Source organism: Procambarus clarkii, chromosome 9 (genome assembly GCF_040958095.1).
Source record: "Procambarus clarkii isolate CNS0578487 chromosome 9, FALCON_Pclarkii_2.0, whole genome shotgun sequence".
In the NCBI taxonomy this organism is placed as follows: Eukaryota; Metazoa; Arthropoda; class Malacostraca; order Decapoda; family Cambaridae; genus Procambarus; species Procambarus clarkii.
In genome coordinates, this window is record NC_091158.1 from 36,778,660 (window position 1) to 36,797,409 (window position 18,750).

The 18,750-nt window shown below is 39.5% G+C and overlaps 3 pseudogenes; all 3 read left to right on the top strand.

Annotated features, from left to right (window-relative positions):
• Nucleotides 1–12,944: 12,944 nt before the first annotated feature.
• LOC138362751 (cytochrome c oxidase subunit 1-like) lies at nucleotides 12,945–13,437 on the top strand (annotated as a pseudogene).
• An 824-nt stretch (nucleotides 13,438–14,261) lies between these two features.
• Nucleotides 14,262–18,474, top strand: LOC138362742 (ATP synthase subunit a-like; annotated as a pseudogene).
• On the top strand, nucleotides 17,696–18,474 carry LOC138362752 (cytochrome c oxidase subunit 3-like; annotated as a pseudogene).
• Nucleotides 18,475–18,750: the final 276 nt, after the last annotated feature.

An 18,750-nucleotide genomic window follows, 5' to 3' on the forward strand; every position in this document is an offset into this window, starting at 1 on the left:
TAATGTTTTAGTAAATTATTTTACTGGGGGGGGGGGAGAATAAGACTAATCTTTTTAAAATTGTATTATCCGTTAAAATTCTTAAAATTAATTAAATGTATAAAATTATTTGGAATTAAAGTAAAAAAATAAAATTTATGTTGGAGAGGGCAGAATAGGATTGAATTAGTATATATATACAAATAACTTAAATAATAAAAATACATTTTTTATAATAAAGCATTATTTTATACATGTAGAATTAATTATACTTTTTTTTTTAATTTTATTATATAAAAAATATTGAGGAAGATTATCTTCCTCAATATTTCTTATAATATTTTAATGTATTCTATATTAAAATTTATTTTTATTAAAATAAACTAATTTAATTAAATTATATCTTAATGTAATTTATTATATAAGAAAATAATATATTAATAATATAGTATAATTATAATATTAATTAAAAGTATATATATATATTGTAAAGTTTAAAAGATATTATATTTGATGTAATTAAAGATATGAAGAGATTAATAAATTTATTAATATTATTAATTCTTAAAATTGAATTAATATATTAAATTATTTAAAATTATTATAAAATAATAAGGTTTTTATTTTAGGAGGGGGCAGAATATTTTTCTAAAGCACATATATATATATTACCTTATTTATATAACAAAAATTAAATTTAGTATAAATAGAACACAATCTTATATTAAATTTCTCTCTATATTAGTTTAAGGCTACCTATAGGAAAAAATGTAGTAAAAGTACTCTTCGTCAGAAAAGAGTACTTTTACGGAACATTTTTTTCTTGAACTAAGTTCTTATTATTTAGACTTCCGTTAATCCTCTCATTATGTTTTGGTATATCTCAATCGAAGGTGATTTTTATAATATTTATATTCTGATAAATAATAATAAAAGATAGAAGAACTTAGATGCTAGAATCTTAAGGAAATGAAAGAGGTAGCCCGATGTAGTTATTTCTAAATATATAATATTATATAAATTGAGAAAAATCAATATAATTTACTATAAATCAAGAATATGATAGTAATGTTTTAGTAAATTATTTTACTGGGGGGGCAGAATAAGACTAATCTTTTTAAAATTGTATTATCCGTTAAAATTCTTAAAATTAATTAAATGTATAAAATTATTTGGAATTAAAGTAAAAAAATAAAATTTATGTTGGAGGGGGCAGAATAGGATTGAATTAGTATATATATACAAATAACTTAAATAATAAAAATAAATTTTTCATAATAAAGCATTATTTTATACATATAGAATTAATTATACTTTTTTTAAATTTTATTATATAAAAAATATTGAGGAAGATTATCTTCCTCGATATTTTTTATAATATTTAAATGTATTTTATATTAAAATTTATTTTTATTAAAATAAATTAATTTAATTAAATTATATCTTAATGTAATTTTTTATATAAGATAATAATATATTAATAATATAGTATAATTTTAATATTAATTAAATGTATATATATATTGTAAAGTTTAAAAGTTATTATATTTGATGTAATTAAAGATATGAAGAGATTAATAAATTTATTAATATTATTAATTCTTAAAATTGAATTAATATATTAAATTATTTAAAATTAATATAAAATAATAAGGTTTTTATTTTAGGAGGGGGCAGAATAGATTTGAATTAGTATATATATATATATATATATATAAGTGATTATATTATAATTGTATTATACATAATGGAGTTTAACCAATTCTTAGAAGATCAAAACTTCTCGTGCTGTAACACTTACGTATAATGAAATTTGAACGGAATTAAACCGCTCAAGAAATAAGTTAGAAGCTTTTTCTTAACCAATAAATTTCCTTAATAAGAAATATTTCAATTTTTCCATTAACAGTGGAATACCTCTTTTTGGTTTCTATTAATATTTTCTTAAATTTTAAGTTGTAGGTTTATTATTAGTTGAATTATATTTTGGTGAATTAGGTTTAATAAAGTTTGATTTTTGCTTTGGGCTTTATTTTATAATTATTTAGTATATGTAAATTTTGGTGAAATATATTTGCTTAAAGTATAGTATATAGATATGCAATATTTAATATTATCAATAGGAGAAATCTTGAGTTAGTAAGTTATAATAAGTTTGATAAAATCTTGTGCCAGCAATCGCGGCTATACTTGAAAATTAAATAAAGTATATTAGTTGAAGTTAATAAATTAATTAAAATAAGAGTTTATGTTTATAAAAAGTGAAATTGGGTTATTAAATATAAAGACTTATTTGAAAATTAAGGTAGTGAAACTTAAAAAACTAAGGTATGAATTAGGATTAGATACCCTAGTACACTTAGATTTAATTTATAAATACTAGAATATTAGGAGTTATTTTCTTTAAATTTAAGAAATTTGGCGGTGTTTTAGTCTAGTTAGAGGAACCTGTTTTATAAACGATACAACACGCATTATTTTACTTATTTTAGTTAATCAGCTTGTATACCGTCATTATAAGATAATTTAGGAGAAAATATTATTGAAATCATATTTTTGAGTATATTACATCAAGGTGCAGCTTATAAATAAGTAAATATGGGTTACAATAAAATTTATTTAATATGAATTAAGTATTTAAATATATTTATGAAGGAGGATTTAATTGTAAGAAAAGGAGTAGTGAGATTTTTTGATATAAGCTCTAAATTATGTACATATCGCCCGTCGCTTTCATTTAATGTGAAATAAGTCGTAACATAGTAGAGGTACTGGAAAGTGTTTCTAGAATTACAAAGTAAAGCTAAAAATTGGCATCTCATTTACACTGAAGGTTTGTCGTGTGATTCGATATATTTTGATTATGAATAGTTGTTTAGTGTAGTTAATATGAAAAATATTTTTTAAATATAGTAAATTTAATTGAATAATATTAAAGACTTAGTATAAAATACTGTAAAGGAAATTTGAAATAATTTAAGATTTAATAATGAAAAGTAATATTAAAGTTATGTATCTTGTGTATAATAGATGTTTAAATTAATGTAATTCGGTTGTGTATCTCGAAAAGGAAATAGCTAAATTAAAAGGTGAGTTTTTGTAGCAGAAAAATTTATAATTTTATTTTAGAAGTGAAATATTAATCGGGTTCCTTGATATCTAGAAAATTCACACCCCAGAAGTGACTCGATCCCATACTGCCAGGAGCACTCTGCTGGCATTCAGGATCCCTTAACGGCTAGACTGACACATCCGGACAAAGGCGGATGGAAGCCGAGGCTATTATCATCCCCCCACGTCACTCAGTTGGTAATCTTGGGCATAGTATTTTATGAAATCTCCTCATTCTTTGAGGCACACATGAGGAACACAAATGCGAACAAGCCTGAATGGTCCCCAGGACTATATGCAACTGAAAACTCACAACACTAGAAGTGACTCGAACCCATACTGCCAGGAACACTCTGCTGGCGTACACAATCCCTTAACCGCTCGACCAACACGACCAGACAAAAGAGGATGGTAGCTGAGGCTATTATCATCCCCCCACGTCATTCGGTTGGTAATCTTGGGCATGTTTTTTTATCAAATACCCTCATTCTTTGGGGTACACGTGAGGAACACAAATGCAAACAAGCCTGAATGGTCCCCAGGACTATATGTAACTGATAGCTCACACCCCAGAAGTGACTCAAACCCATACTGCCAGGAGATCTGTACGGGCATACAGGATCCCTTAAGTGCTCGACCAACACGACCGTTCACAAGAGGATGGTAGCCGAGGCTGTTTCCCTCCCCCTGCCGGCACTCGGTTGGTAACCTTGGGCATGGTATTTTATCAAATCACCTCATTCTTTGGGGCATACGTGAGGAACACAAATTGGAACAAGCCTGAATGGTCCCCAGGACTATATGCAAATGAAAACTCACACCCAGAAGTGACTCGAACCCATTCTGCCAGAAGCACTCTACTGGTGTACAGGATCCCTTAACCGCTCGCCCAACACGACCGGACAAAAGAGGATGCCCAGCAAACAATTTTAGGTTGCCACAACATATCTTGAAAGTATTTGAAAGTATTGGAAACGTTTGTTTTATCGTATCAGATAAGATATTGTGTGTGGACTTAAATAGGTTTCCAAAACTTATAACCAAGACATATGTATCTAACACTAGTTTGAGATGTTGTGGCAACTTTACACTCCTAACATGAGTCATTCATAATCCATTCATATACCAATATGAATCTCTTATGAAAGGTTTGAGCCAATAATCTGAACCCTTTTCACATCTTTGTGTTTAAAGTTAAATTTCTTGAAATTAAATTATATTTTATATTATATTATTTTTATTATATTTTATATTATATTATTATTTTCAATTTAAATATTAAAACCAATTTAGGGGTAAAAAAAATCTAATAATTTATATTTCTTTTATTATTTACTAACAATTATAATTATTTACTAACGGAGAGAGGGGAGGCTGTACGGCGGAGAGTGGCGGCTGTGGCGGACAGTGGCGGCGGGCGGACAGTGGCGGCGGCGGGCGGACAGTGGCAGCGGTGGCGGATAGTGGCGGCGGGCGGACAGTGGCGGCGGTGGCGGATAGTGGCGGCGGGCGGACAGTGGCGGCGGGCGGAGAGTGGCGGCGGGCGGACAGTGGCGGCTGTGGCGGATAGTGGCAGCGGGCGGACCGTGGCGGCGGTGGTGGACAGTGGCGGCGGGCGGACAGTGGCGGCGGCGGGCGGACTTTGGCGGCGGCGGGCGGACAGTGGTGGCGGCGGGCGGACAGTGGTGGCGGTGGCAGACAGTGGTGGCTGTGGCAGACAGTGGTGGCGGTGGCGGACAGTGGCAGCGGGCGGACAGTGGCGGCGGGCGGACAGTGGCGGCGGTGGCGGATAGTGGCGGCGGGCGGACAGTGGCGGCTTGTGGACAGTGGCGGCGGTGGCGGATAGTGGCGGCGGGCGGACAGTGGCGGCGGGAGGACAGTGGCGGCGGTGGCGGATAGTGGCGGTGGGCGGACAGTGGCGGCGGGCGGACAGTGGCGGCGGGCGGACAGTGGCGGCTGTGGCGGATAGTGGCGGCGGGCGGACCGTGTCGGCTTTGGCGGCGGTGGTGGACAGTGGCGGCGGGCGGACAGTGGCGGCGGCGGGCGGACAGTGGTGGCGGCGGGCGGACAGTGGCGGCGGCGGGCGAACAGTGGCGGCGGCGGGTGAACAGTGGCGGCGGCGGGCGGACAGTGGTGGCGGCGGGCGGACAGTGGAGGCGGCGGGCGGACAGTGGAGGCGGCGGGCGGACAGTGGAGGCGGCGGGCGGACAGTGGAGGCGGCGGGCGGACAGTGGAGGCGGCGGGCGGACAGTGGTGGCGGCGGGCGGACAGTGGTGGCGGCGGGCGGACAGTGGTGGCGGCGGGCGGACAGTGGTGGCGGCGGGCGGACAGTGGTGGCGGCGGGCGGACAGTGGTGGCGGTGGCAGACAGTGGTGGCGGTGGCGGACAGTGGCGGACAGTGGCGGCGGTGGCGGACAGTGACGGCGGTGGCGGACAGTGGCGGCGGTGGCGGACAGTGGTGGCGGACACTGGCGGCTGTGTCTGGTGGTGGTGGCGGGCGGTGGCGGGTGGCGGCGTCTGTGATGAGTGGTGGCGGCTGGCGGTGGTGGGTGGTGGTGGGGGTGGCAGCTGGTGGTGGTGGGTGGTGGCGGCGGTGGTGGTGGGTGGTGGGTGGTTGTGCCGGCGGCGGCTGGTGGTGGTGGGTGGTGGCGGCGGTGGTGGTGGGTGGTGGTGGCTGTGGTGGGTGGTGGCGGTGGTGTCGGCGGCGGCTGTGGTGGGTGGTGGCGGCGGCGGCGGTGATGGGTGGTGGCGGCGGCGGTGGTGGTGGGTGGTGGTGGCGGCGGCGGCTGGTGGTGGTGGGTGGTGGTGGTGGGTGGTTGTGGCGGGTGGCGGCTGGTGGTGGGTGGTGGCGGGTGGCGGCTGGTGGTGGGTGGTGGCGGGTGGCGGCTGGTGGTGGGTGGCGGCTGGTGGTGGGTGGCGGGTGGCGGCTGGTGGTGGGTGGCGGGTGGCGGCGGGTTGGGGCTGGTGGCGGCGGGTGGCGGCTGGTGGTGGGTGGTGGCGGCGGGTGGTGAGTGGCGGTGGTGGGTGGCGGTGGCTGGTGGCGGGTGGCGGGTGGTGGCGGGTGGCGGGTGGTGGCGGGTGGCGGCTGGTGGTGGGTGGTGGCGGGAGGCGGCTGGTGGTGGGTGGTGGCGGGTGGCGGCTGGTGGTGGGTGGTGGCGGCTGGCGGCGGGTGGTGGCGGCGGGTGGTGAGTGGCGGTGGTGGGTGGCGGCGGCTGGTGGCGGCGGCTGGTGGTGGGTGGTGGCGGGTGGCGGCGGCTGGTAATGGGTGGTGGCGGGTGGCGGCGGCTGGTGGTGGCGGGTGGCGGCGGCTGGCGGTGGGTGGCGGCTGGTGGTGGGTGGCGGGTGGCGGCGGGTGGCGGCTGGTGGTGGGTGGCGGGTGGCGGCTGGTGGTGGGTGGCGGGTGGCGGCGGGTGGCGGCGGGTTGCGGCTGGTGGTGGGTTGTGGCAGGTGGCAGCTGGTGGTGGGTGGTGGCAGGTGGCGGCTGGTGGTGGGTGGTGGCAGGTGGCGGCGGGTGGTGGCTGGTGGTGGGTGGTGGCGGGTGGCGGCTGGTGGTAGGTGGCGGCTGGTGGTGCAATTGGGTGGTGGCTGGTGGTGGGTGGTGGCGGGTGGCGGCTGGTGGTGGGTGGCGGCTCGTGGTGGGTGGTGGTGGGTGGTGGTGGTGGGTGGTGGCGGCGGGTGGTGAGTGGCGGTGGAGGGTGGCGGTGGCTGGTGGCGGTGGCTGGTGGCGGGTGGCGGCTGGTGGTGGCTGGTGGCGGGTGGCGGCTGGTGGTGGGTGGTGGCGGGTGGCGGGTGGCGGTGGCTGGTGGCGGGTGGCGGCTGGTGGTGGGTGGTGGCAGGTGGCGGCTGGTGGTGGCTGGTGGCGGGTGGCGGCTGGTGGTGGGTGGGGGCAGGTGGCGGCTGGTGGTGGCTGGTGGCGGGTGGCGGCTGGTGGTGGGTGGTGGCGGCGGGTGGTGAGTGGCGGTGGTGGGTGGCGGTGGCTGGTGGCGGGTGGCGGGTGGTGGCGGGTGGCGGCTGGTGGTGGGTGGTGGCGGGTGGCGGCTGGTGGTGGGTGGTGGCGGGTGGCGGCTGGTGGTGGGTGGTGGCGGGTGGCGGCGGGTGGTGGGTGGTGGCGGCGGGTGGTGAGTGGCGGTGGTGGGTGGCGGGTGGCGGCGGCTGGTGGTGGGTGGTGGCGGGTGGCGGCGGCAGGTGGTGGGTGGTGGCGGGTGGCGGCGGCTGGTGGTGGGTGGTGGCGGCTGGTGGTGGGTGGTGGTGGGTGGCGGCGGCTGGTGGTGGGTGGTGGCGGGTGGCGTCGGCTGGCGGTGGGTGGCGGCTGGTGGTGGGTGGCGGGTGGCGGCGGGTGGCGGCTGGTGGTGGGTGGCGGGTGGCGGCGGGTGGCGGCTGGTGGTGGGTGGCGGGTGGCGGCGGGTGGCGGCTGGTGGTGGGTGGTGGCAGGTGGCGGCTGGTGGTGGGTGGTGGCAGGTGGCGGCTGGTGGTGGCTGGTGGAGGCAGCTAGCCGAGACTATTTCCATCTCCCTGACGGCACTCGGTGTGTAATCTTGGGCATGGTATTTTAACAAATCACCTCATTCTTTGGGGCACACGTGAGGAACACAAATGCAAACAAGCATGAATGGTCCCCAGGACTATATGTAACTGAAAGCTCACACCCCAGAAGTGACTCAAACCCATACTGCCAGGAGAACTGTACGGGCATACAGGATCCCTTAAGTGCTCGACCAACACGACCGTACACAAGAGGATGGTAGCCGAGGCTATTTACCTTCGCCCGCCGGCACTCGGTTGGTAACCTTGGGCATGGAATTTTATCAAATCACCTCATTCTTTGAGGCACATGTGAGGAACACAAACGTGAACAAGCCTGAATGGTCCCCAGGACTATATGCAACGGAAAACTCACACCCAAAAGAGACTTGAACCCATACTGCCAAAACCCCTCTGCTGGCCTACAGGATCCCTTAAACGCTTGACCAACACGACCGGACAAAAGAGGATGGTTGCCGAGGCTATTTCCATCCCCCCGCCGGCACTCGGTTGATAATCTTGGGCATGGTATTTTATCAAATCACCTCATTCTTTTAGGCATACATGAGGAACACAAATGCGATAACCCTGAATGGTCCCAAGGACTATATGCAACTGAAAACTCACACCCAGAAGTGACTCAAACCCATTCTGCCAGAAGCACTCTCCTGTCGTACAGGATCCCTGAATCACCTAGCAAACACGACTGGACTCAAGAGGATGGTAGCCGAGGCTATTTCCATCCCCCCGCAAGCACTCGGTTGGTAATGTTGCGCCTGGTATTTTATCAAATCACCTCATTGTTTGGGGCATACGTGAGAAACACATATGCGAACAAGCCTGAATGGTACCCAGGACTATATGCAACTTAAAACTCACACCCCAGAAGTGACTCGAACCCATACTGCCAGGAGCACTCTTCTGGCGTACAGGATCCCTTAACCGCTCAACCAACACGACCAGACATAAGAGGATGGTAGCTGAGGCTATTTCCATCCCCTCGCCGCCACTCGGTTTGTAATCATGGGCATGGTATTTTATCAAATCAACTCATTCTTTTGTGCACACGTGAGGAACACAGATGCGACCAAGCCTGAATGGTCCCCAGGACTATATGCAACTGAAAGCTCACACCCAGAAGCGACTCGAACCAATTCTGCCAGAATCACTCTACTGGCGTACAGGATCCCTTAACCGGTCGACCAACACGACTGGACAAAAGAGGATGGAAGCTGAAGATTTTTCCATCCTTCTGCCAGCTCTCATTTGGTAATACTGGCCATGGTATTTTATCAAATCACCTCATTCTTTGGGGCGCACGTGAGGAACACAAATGAGAACAATCCTGAATAGTCCCCAGGACTATATGTAACTGAAAGCTCACACCCCAGAAGTGACTCGAACCCATTCCAAAAGAGATCTCGTCTGGCGTACAGGATCCCTTAACTGCTCGACCAACACGACCGGACAGAAGAGGATGGTAGCTGAAGCTATTTCCATCCCCTTGCCAGCACTCGCTTGGTAATCTTGGGCATGGTATTTTATCAAATCACTTCATTCTTTTGGGCACACATGAGAAACACAAACACGAACAAGCCTGAATGGTCCCCAGGACTATATGCAACTGAAAACTCACACCCCAGAAGTGACTCGAACCCATACTGCCAGGAGCACCGGACAAAAGAGGATGGTAGCCGAGGCTACAATTCTCTTTTGTGAATATATATATATATATATATATATATATATATATATATATATATATATATATATATATATGTCGTACCTAATAGCCAGAACGCACTTCTCAGCCTACTATGCAAGGCCCAATTTGCCTAATAAGCCAAGTTTTCATGAATTATTATATTTTCTCTAATTTTTTGCTTATGAAAAGATAAAGCTACCCATTTCATTATGTATGAGGTTAATTTTTTTTTATTGGAGTTAAAATTGACGTAGATATATGACCGAACCTAACCAACCCTACCTAACCTAACCTAACCTATCTTTATAGGTTAGGTTTGGTTAAGTAGCCGAAAAAGTTAGGTTAGGTTAGGTTAGGTAGGTTAGGTAGTCGGAAAACAATTAATTCATGAAAACTTGGCTTATTAGGCAAATTGGGCCTTGCATAGTAGGCTCAGAAGTGCATTCTGGCTACTAGGTACGACATATATATATATATATATATATATATATATATATATATATATATATATATATATATATATATATATATATATATATATATATATATATATATATATGTCGTACCTAATAGCCAGAACGCACTTCTCTGCCTACTATGCAAGGCCCGATTTGCCTAATAAGCCAAGTTTTCATGAATTAATTGTTTTTCGACTACCTAACCTACCTAACCAAACCTAACCTAACTTTTTCGGCTACCTAACCTAACCTAACCTAAAAAGATAGGTTAGGTTAGGTTAGGTAGGGTTGGTTAGGTTTGGTCATATATCTACGTTAATTTTAACTCCAATAAAAAAATATTGACCTCATACATCATGAAATGGGTAGCTTTATCATCTCATAAGAAAAAAAATTGAGAAAATATAATAATTCAGGAAAACTTGGCTTATTAGGCAAATCAGGCCTTGCATAGTAGGCCGAGAAGTGCGTTCTGGCTACTAGGTACGACATATATATATATATATATATATATATATATATATATATATATATATATATATATATATATATATATATATATATATATATATATATGTCGTACCTAGTAGCCAGAACGCACTTCTATGCCTACTATGCAAGGCCAGATTTGCCTAATAAGCCAAGTTTTCATGAATTAATAGTTTTTCGACTACCTAACCTACCTAACCTAACCTAACCTAACATTTTCTGCTACCTAACCTAACCTAACCTATAAAGATAGGTTAGGTTAGGTTAAGTAGGGTTGGTTAGGTTCGGTCATATATCTACGTTATTTTTAACTCCAATAAAAAAAAATTGACCTCATATGTAATGAAATGGGTAGCTTTAACATTTCATAAGAAAAAAAATAGAGAAAATATATTAATTCAAGAAAACTTGGCTTATTAGGCAAATCGGGCCTTGCATAGTAGGCATAGAAGTGCGTTCTGGCTACTAGGTACGACATATATATATATATATATATATATATATATATATATATATATATATATATATATATATATATATATATATATAAATATATATATATATGTACATATATATATATGCATATATTTATATATATGTCGTACCTAGTAGCCAGAACGCACTTCACAGCCTACTATGCAAGGCCCGATTTGCCTAATAAGCCAAGTTTTCATGAATTAATGTTTTTTTCGACTACCTAACCTATGTAACCTAACCTAACCTAACTTTTTCAGCTACCTAACCTAACCTAACCTATAAAGATAGGTTAGGTTAGGTTAGGTAGGGTTGGTTAGGTTCGGTCATATATCTACGTTAATTTTAACTCCAATAAAAAATAATTGATCTCATACATAATGAAATGGGTAGCTTTATCATTTCATAAGAAAAAAATTATAGAAAATATATTAATTCATGAAAACTTGGCTTATTAGGCAAATCGGGCCTTGCATAGTAGGCTGAGAAGTGCGTTCTGGCTACTAGGTACGACATATATATATATATATATATATATATATATATATATATATATATATATATATATATATATATATATATATATATATATATATTTATATATATATATATATATATATATATATATATATATATATATATATATATATACATATATATATATATATATATATATATATATATATATATATATATATATATATATATATATATATATATATATATATTTATATATATATATATATTTACATATATATATGCATATATATATATATATATATATATATATATATATATACATATATAAATATATATATATATATATATATATATATATATATATATATATATATATATATATATATATATATATATATATATTGTTAATATTGATGGAAATGGAAAGATATTGTTAATAGAAATGTTATCCCTACAGACAAAAATCAGAAGATACAATTGACGATCTTCTATAAAACCAAGAAAACGGCCAATCTACTCAGGAGAAACTCTCCAGACACAAAGCAGAACGCTTTAAAAGACACCAATGTCGTCTATGCCTTCAAATGCCTAATTGGGGACTGTAAGCCTCAAAGAATTCAGTATATAGGCAAGACAACATCTCTTTCCAAGCGATTAACGATGCATAAGCAACAGGGCTCCATTAAGGAACATATAATCTCTTCCCACAACCAGACCATCACCAGAGAAGTCTTAAAAAAAAAAACACGGAAATCATCGATAGATACAGCGATAGCGGGCGGCTTGATATCTGCGAGGCACAACACATTAAGAAGTCGACACCAGCAATCAACAGCAAAATAATGCATAACTATATTCTACCCACTTCAAGACTCCGCACCAATATAGAAGCATCAAGAAATATGGGCCAATAGGCCCTTTGCAGTTACTTCCATTCTTCCCTTTAACTTATAAAATATTATACCCATTGTTTCATGTTCTGTCTTGTGTTGAAAGTTTGTTTTCACCTCATCCAAAACTGTTGTAACATATCACCTCACCCAAATGCAGGTATAAAATCGAAGCTGTTTGAACTCTGCTCAGTTATAGTTGTGTGTGTGTGTAAACTAAAGTCTTTGAAAATGTAACAAGTTTTACGAAACGCGTTCAAGTGTCGCATCAGACTAGAAATAAAAATTAATTTTGGAGAATTGATTTTTCAGTTACCATCAATAGTGAAAAGATATATAAGAAACATGTGGAAAATTCGTTTTAGAATTATTAATCTTACTTTCTCAGGCATATTTAATAATATATATATATATATATATATATATATATATATATATATATATATATATATATATATATATATATATATATATATATATATATATATATATATATACATATATATATATATATATACATATATATATATATATATATATATATATATATATATATATATATATATATATATATATATATATATATATATATATATATATATATATATATATATATATATTAAATATGACCGAAAAAGTAAGATTAATAATTCTAACACGAATTTTCTCGATCTTTCATACGTTTCTTTTCACTGTTGGTGGTAATTCAAAAATCAATTCTCCAAAATTCATTTTTATTTTGGAGAATTGATTTTTGAATTACCACCAACAGTGAAAAGAAACGTATGAAAGATCGTGTGGGAACCGACCTGTGAGATTTATATTTATTTAATTTATATGAATTTACATAGGGTTGTGTTAGCTAATTCTTCTATTGATATTATTCTTCATGACACTTATTATGTAGTAGCTCATTTTCATTATGTTTTATTTATAGGGGCTGTGTTTGGAATTTTTGCAGGTATTGTTCATTGATTCCCTTTATTTACAGGTTTATCTTTAAATAAAAAATGATTAAAAATTCATTTTTTTACTATATTTGTAGGGGTAAATGTAACATTTTTTCCTCAACATTTTTTAGGTTTAAATGGTATACCTCGGCGTTATTCAGATTACCCTGATGCTTATAGAGCATGAAATGTTTTATCTTCAATTGGTTCTATTAATTCTTTGGTAGCTGTGTTAGGATTTGTAATTATTGTTTGAGAGGCTTTTATTATAAGTCGAAAAAGATTTAGATCTCTTTTTATACCTACTTCTATAGAATGACAGCATTCTTATCCTCCTGCTGATCATACTTATTCTGAGACTCTATTAATTTCTAATTAATTCTAAAATGGCAGATGGATGTATAGGATTTAAGCTCCTATAAAGAAGGTTTCTTCTTTTAGAAATGGAAAGATGAGGAAATTTAGGCTTTCAAGATAGTGCTTCACCATTAATAGAGCAATTAATTTTTTTTCACGATCATGCTATAGTTGTGTTAATTTTAATTGTTTCGTTTGTAGGGTATATTATATTTTATTTATTTTTTAATTTTTTGGTTAATTGCTATTTATTGGAAAGACAGGAAGTTGAGATTATTTGAACTATTCTACCTGCTATTATTTTAATTTTTATTGCATTTCCTTCTTTACGACTTTTGTATTTATTAGATGAGATTAATAATCCTAGGATTACTTTGAAAACAATTGGCCATCAATGATATTGAAGGTATGAATATTCTGATTTTTTAGATTTAGAATTTGATTCTTATATATTAGGAACGGTGGATCTTTCTGAGTCTGGGTTTCGTTTATTAGATGTAGATAATCGTGTAGTGCTACCTATAAATTCTCAAGTTCGTATACTTGTTAGGGCTGCTGATGTTATTCATTCTTGAACTGTTCCAGCTTTAGGTATAAAAGCTGATGCAATTCCTGGTCGGTTAAATCAAATTAGATTTTTTATCAATCGACCTGGTTTATTTTTTGGTCAGTGTTCAGAAATTTGTGGGGCGAACCATAGTTTTATACCTATTGTAGTAGAAAGAGTGAGTGTAAATAGTTTTTTGGATTGAGTTTCTTCATGCTTAAAATCTTCATTTGATAACTTAAAGATAAGTGTAAGCCTTTTAAGCTTGAAATAGTAATTTACTTCAGATGAAATAAAAATTAGTTAATATAGATATAATATAAGTTTGTCAGACTTAAGTAATTGAATAAATATTTTTATATGCCTCAAATATCCCCTCTTTTTTGAATAAATTTATATATTATGTTTTTGTTGAGTTTAATTTTAGTATTGGCTGTACAGTATTTTTTAGTAATTTATTGTAAATTAGATCGGGTAGAAAAAATGGGTCAGGAAATTGAGAAAGTTTGAAAATGATAACAAGATTATTTAGAATTTCAGATCCTTCTTCAAGAGTTTTTTCTCTTCCTTTAAATTGAATTTCTACTTTTTTTAGGTTTGTTATTTTTACCTTTTATATATTGAGTTTCTCCTTCACGTTGAGTTATAATATGATTAAAGTTTACTAATATGTTATATGGTGAATTTAAAGTAATTTTAGGGGCAAAAAATATTGGTTTAAATGTGTTATTTGTATCTTTACTTACTTTAATTGTGTTTAATAATTCTTTGGGCTTATTACCTTATGTATTTACAAGTTCAAGACATTTAGCAATAACATTATCACTTGCTTTTCCTTCATGATTATCTTTTATAGTTTTTGGTTGAATTAATCATACTCAAGAAATATTTGCTCATTTAGTACCCCAAGGTACTCCATGAGTATTGATGCCTTTTATAGTTTTAATTGAAAGTATTAGGAATATTGCAGGCGATGAGTCACAATAACGTGGCTGAAGTATGTTGACCAGACCACACACTAGAAATTGAAGGAACGACGACGTTTCGGTCCGTCCTGGACCATTCTCAAGTCGATTGTGATGAGGACAGGTAGGGACAGGCATTAAATAGGCAAGAGAGAGCTGAGGAGGAAAGTCAGGTGTAGGGGATTGTAGTAATGAGAAATGCAGCAGGCCTATTGGCCCATGCGAGGCAGCTATTATATTATAACCTATTATAACCACCGAAGGAGATAGTAATAGGAATAAGAAGAGGATAGCAAGGGAGCGTAGAAGACAATGAACAGAAAAAGGGAGAAGAGAGAAAGAAAGGGAAAGAGAAAGAAAGAAATGGAAGGGGGAAAGCTTATGTTAAGTCACGTTTGTTAGAAAGATTAGAGCATTTGAGTATATACTGTGAAAGGGAAGAGTCCACAGCAACAAAGCCAGGACTCAAGTTCATGTTGGGTACATTGTTAATAAGAGCCGATTCTACAAGACGGCGTCTGTGTAGAGTAGAGGCAGGAAAGATTATTTTGGAGGAAGACCAATCAATGGGATGATTAGAATCCCTCACATGGCAGAAGAGAGCATTGTTAGTGTCTGCAGACATAACACTTCTCTTGTGTTCTTTAAGTCTGTCATTCAGTGTACGGCCAGTTTCGCCAAAGTATTGGAGAGGACAAGATGAACAGGAAATAGAGTAGACACCAGCAGCATTAGAAGCAGGAGGAGCAGTGTGAACTAGATTGCTACGAAGTGTGTTAGTTTGTCGAAAGGCGAGTTTAATGTCAAGAGGACGAAAGGTATTGGTAAAAGTTTTGAGTTCAGATATGAAGGGAAGGCATAGTACAGTGCTACTAGTGTTGGAAGCAGGTTTAGGATGAAAGAAATTTCGTTTAGCTTGAGAGTGGGCACAGTTGATGAAATGCAAAGGATAACCAAGGCGAGAGAATGATTTGTAGATAAAGGCAATTTCAGAATCAAGAAACTGAGGGTCGCTGATGCGTAGAGCGCGAAGGAAGAGAGAGACGAGGACACTTTTCTTAACAGAAAGAGGATGGTAGGAAAAGAAGTGAATGTACATGCCACTATGCATGGGTTTACGGTAGACAGAGAAAGAGAACCCAGACACAGAGCTGTGAACATGAACATCAAGAAAAGGAAGGAGGGAATTAGATTCCCACTCAACTTTGAAATGGATAGAAGGAGCCAGATTGTTAAGAGAGGCGAGGAAAGGCTGGAAAAGATTAAGGTCATGAGGCCATAAAGCAAAAATGTCATCAACATAGCGAAGCCAGAGGGAGGGACGAGTATCAATAGAAGGAAGAAGAACAGTTTCGAAGTATTCCATGTAGAAATTAGCAAGAACAGGGGAGAGAGGGGAACCCATAGCGACACCGAAAGTTTGAGTGTAATATTTACCGTTGAAAGAGAAAGAGTTAGATTCAACACAGAGTCTAATGAGATCGAGGAAAACGTCAGTGGGAAGTGGGAGAGGAAGGAGACCCTCTGACGCCTTCTGTCTGAGGAAAGAGAGAACGTCATCGAGCGGAACATTAGTGAACAGAGAGTCGACATCAAGACTAAGCATTTTACAAGAGGGTTGCAGGCGCAGTCTTTCTATGAAGTCCTGAGAGTGACGAAGGTGGGCAGGGGAAAAAGTGCCAAGGTAAGGTGTCAGGGTTTTAGCGAGCCACGAGGCAAGAGGATAGCTGACAGAGCCCCGTGAAGAAATGATAGGACGAAGAGGAACACCAGGTTTATGAGTCTTAGGAAGACCATAGAAATAAGGAAGAGAAGGGCAGATGACACGGAAACGTTTAATGAGATCAAAGTCAGGAGGGCAAAGACTAGAGAGCTGTCTTAGTTTGCGGTTTTTTTCTTAGTTTTTTGACTTAAAGAACACAAGAGAAGTGTTATGTCTGCAGACACTAACAATGCTCTCTTCTGCCATGTGAGGGATTCTAATCATCCCATTGATTGGTCTTCCTCCAAAATAATCTTTCCTGCCTCTACTCTACACAGACGCCGTCTTGTAGAATCGGCTCTTATTAACAATGTACCCAACATGAACTTGAGTCCTGGCTTTGTTGCTGTGGACTCTTCCCTTTCACAGTATATACTCAAATGCTCTAATCTTTCTAACAAACGTGACTTAACATAAGCTTTCCCCCTTCCATTTCTTTCTTTCTCTTTCCCTTTCTTTCTCTCTTCTCCCTTTTTCTGTTCATTGTCTTCTACGCTCCCTTGCTATCCTCTTCTTATTCCTATTACTATCTCCTTCGGTGGTTATAATAGGTTATAATATAATAGCTGCCTCGTATGGGCCAATAGGCCTGCTGCAGTTCTCATTACTACTATCCCCTACACCTGACTTTCCTCCTCAGCTCTCTCTTGCCTATTTAATGCCTGTCCCTACCTGTCCTCATCACAATCGACTTGAGAATGGTCCAGGACGGACCGAAACGTCGTCGTTCCTTCAATTTCTAGTGTGTGGTCTGGTCAACATATTAGGAATATTATTCGACCTGGAACATTAGCAGTGCGATTAGCTGCTAATATAATTGCCGGTCATTTATTATTAAGGCTTTTAGGGGGAATAGGTTCTTCTATACCTTTAAGAATTCTTTGGGTTCTTATTATTTTGCAAATTCTTTTATTAATATTAGAGTCTGCTGTTGCAGTTATTCAACCATATGTATTTGCTATTTTAAGTACTTTATATGCTAGAGAAGTAAATTAATGTCAAGACATACACATCATACTTATCATTTAGTGGATATAAGACCTTGACCTTCAACCGGTTCAATTAGAGCTATAATATTAACTACTGGGTTAATTAAGTGATTTCATCAATTAAGGGCAGATTTATTGTAATTAAGATTATTAGGTGTAATTTAAACTATAATTCAATGGTGGCGTGATGTAGTTCGTGAAGGTACTTATCAAGGATTACATACTGGGGCTGTAATAAGAGGATTACGTTGAGGTATAATTTTATTTATTTTGACAGAAGTTTTATTTTTTTTCTCTTTTTTTTTGGGGCGTTTTTTCACAGGATCTTAGCTCCTGTTGTAGAGGTTGGTAGATTTTGGCCTCCTAGAGGTATTCAACCATTTAATCCTTTCGGTGTACCTTTATTAAATACTACAATTTTATTGTCTTCTGGGGCTACGGTAACTTGATCTCATCATGCAATTTTAAATTCTAATCATAAAGAGGCTTTACAAAGGTTGATATTAACTGTTATATTAGGGTTGTATTTTACAGGGTTACAGGCTTTTGAATATGTGGAAGCATCTTTTTCAATTTCCGATTCTATTTATGGTTCAACTTTTTTTGTGGCTACTGGGTTTCATGGGCTTCATGTTATTATTGGTTCTTCATTTCTTTCAGTATGTTTATATTGTTTATATAAGTGTCACTTTTCTTCTTATCATCATTTTGGATTTGAGGCCGCTGCTTGATATTGACATTTTGTAGATGTAGTGTGGTTATTCTTATATGTATTTATTTACTTATGAGGAGGTTAATTTTTTAGTATAAATGTATATTTGGCTTCCAACCAAAAGGTCTAGAGTCTAGAAAAATTAATTTATATTTTAATAACAAGTGTTTTATTTACTTTAGTAGTAAGGATATTAGTAATATTAGTAGCTTCATTATTATCTAAGAAGGTTGTAGTTGATCATGAAAAAAGTAGACCCTTTGAATGTGGGTTCGATCCAAAAGGAAGGGCTCGATTACCTTTCTCCCTTCGATTTTTTTTGGTAGCCGTAATTTTTTTAATTTTTGATGTTGAGATTACT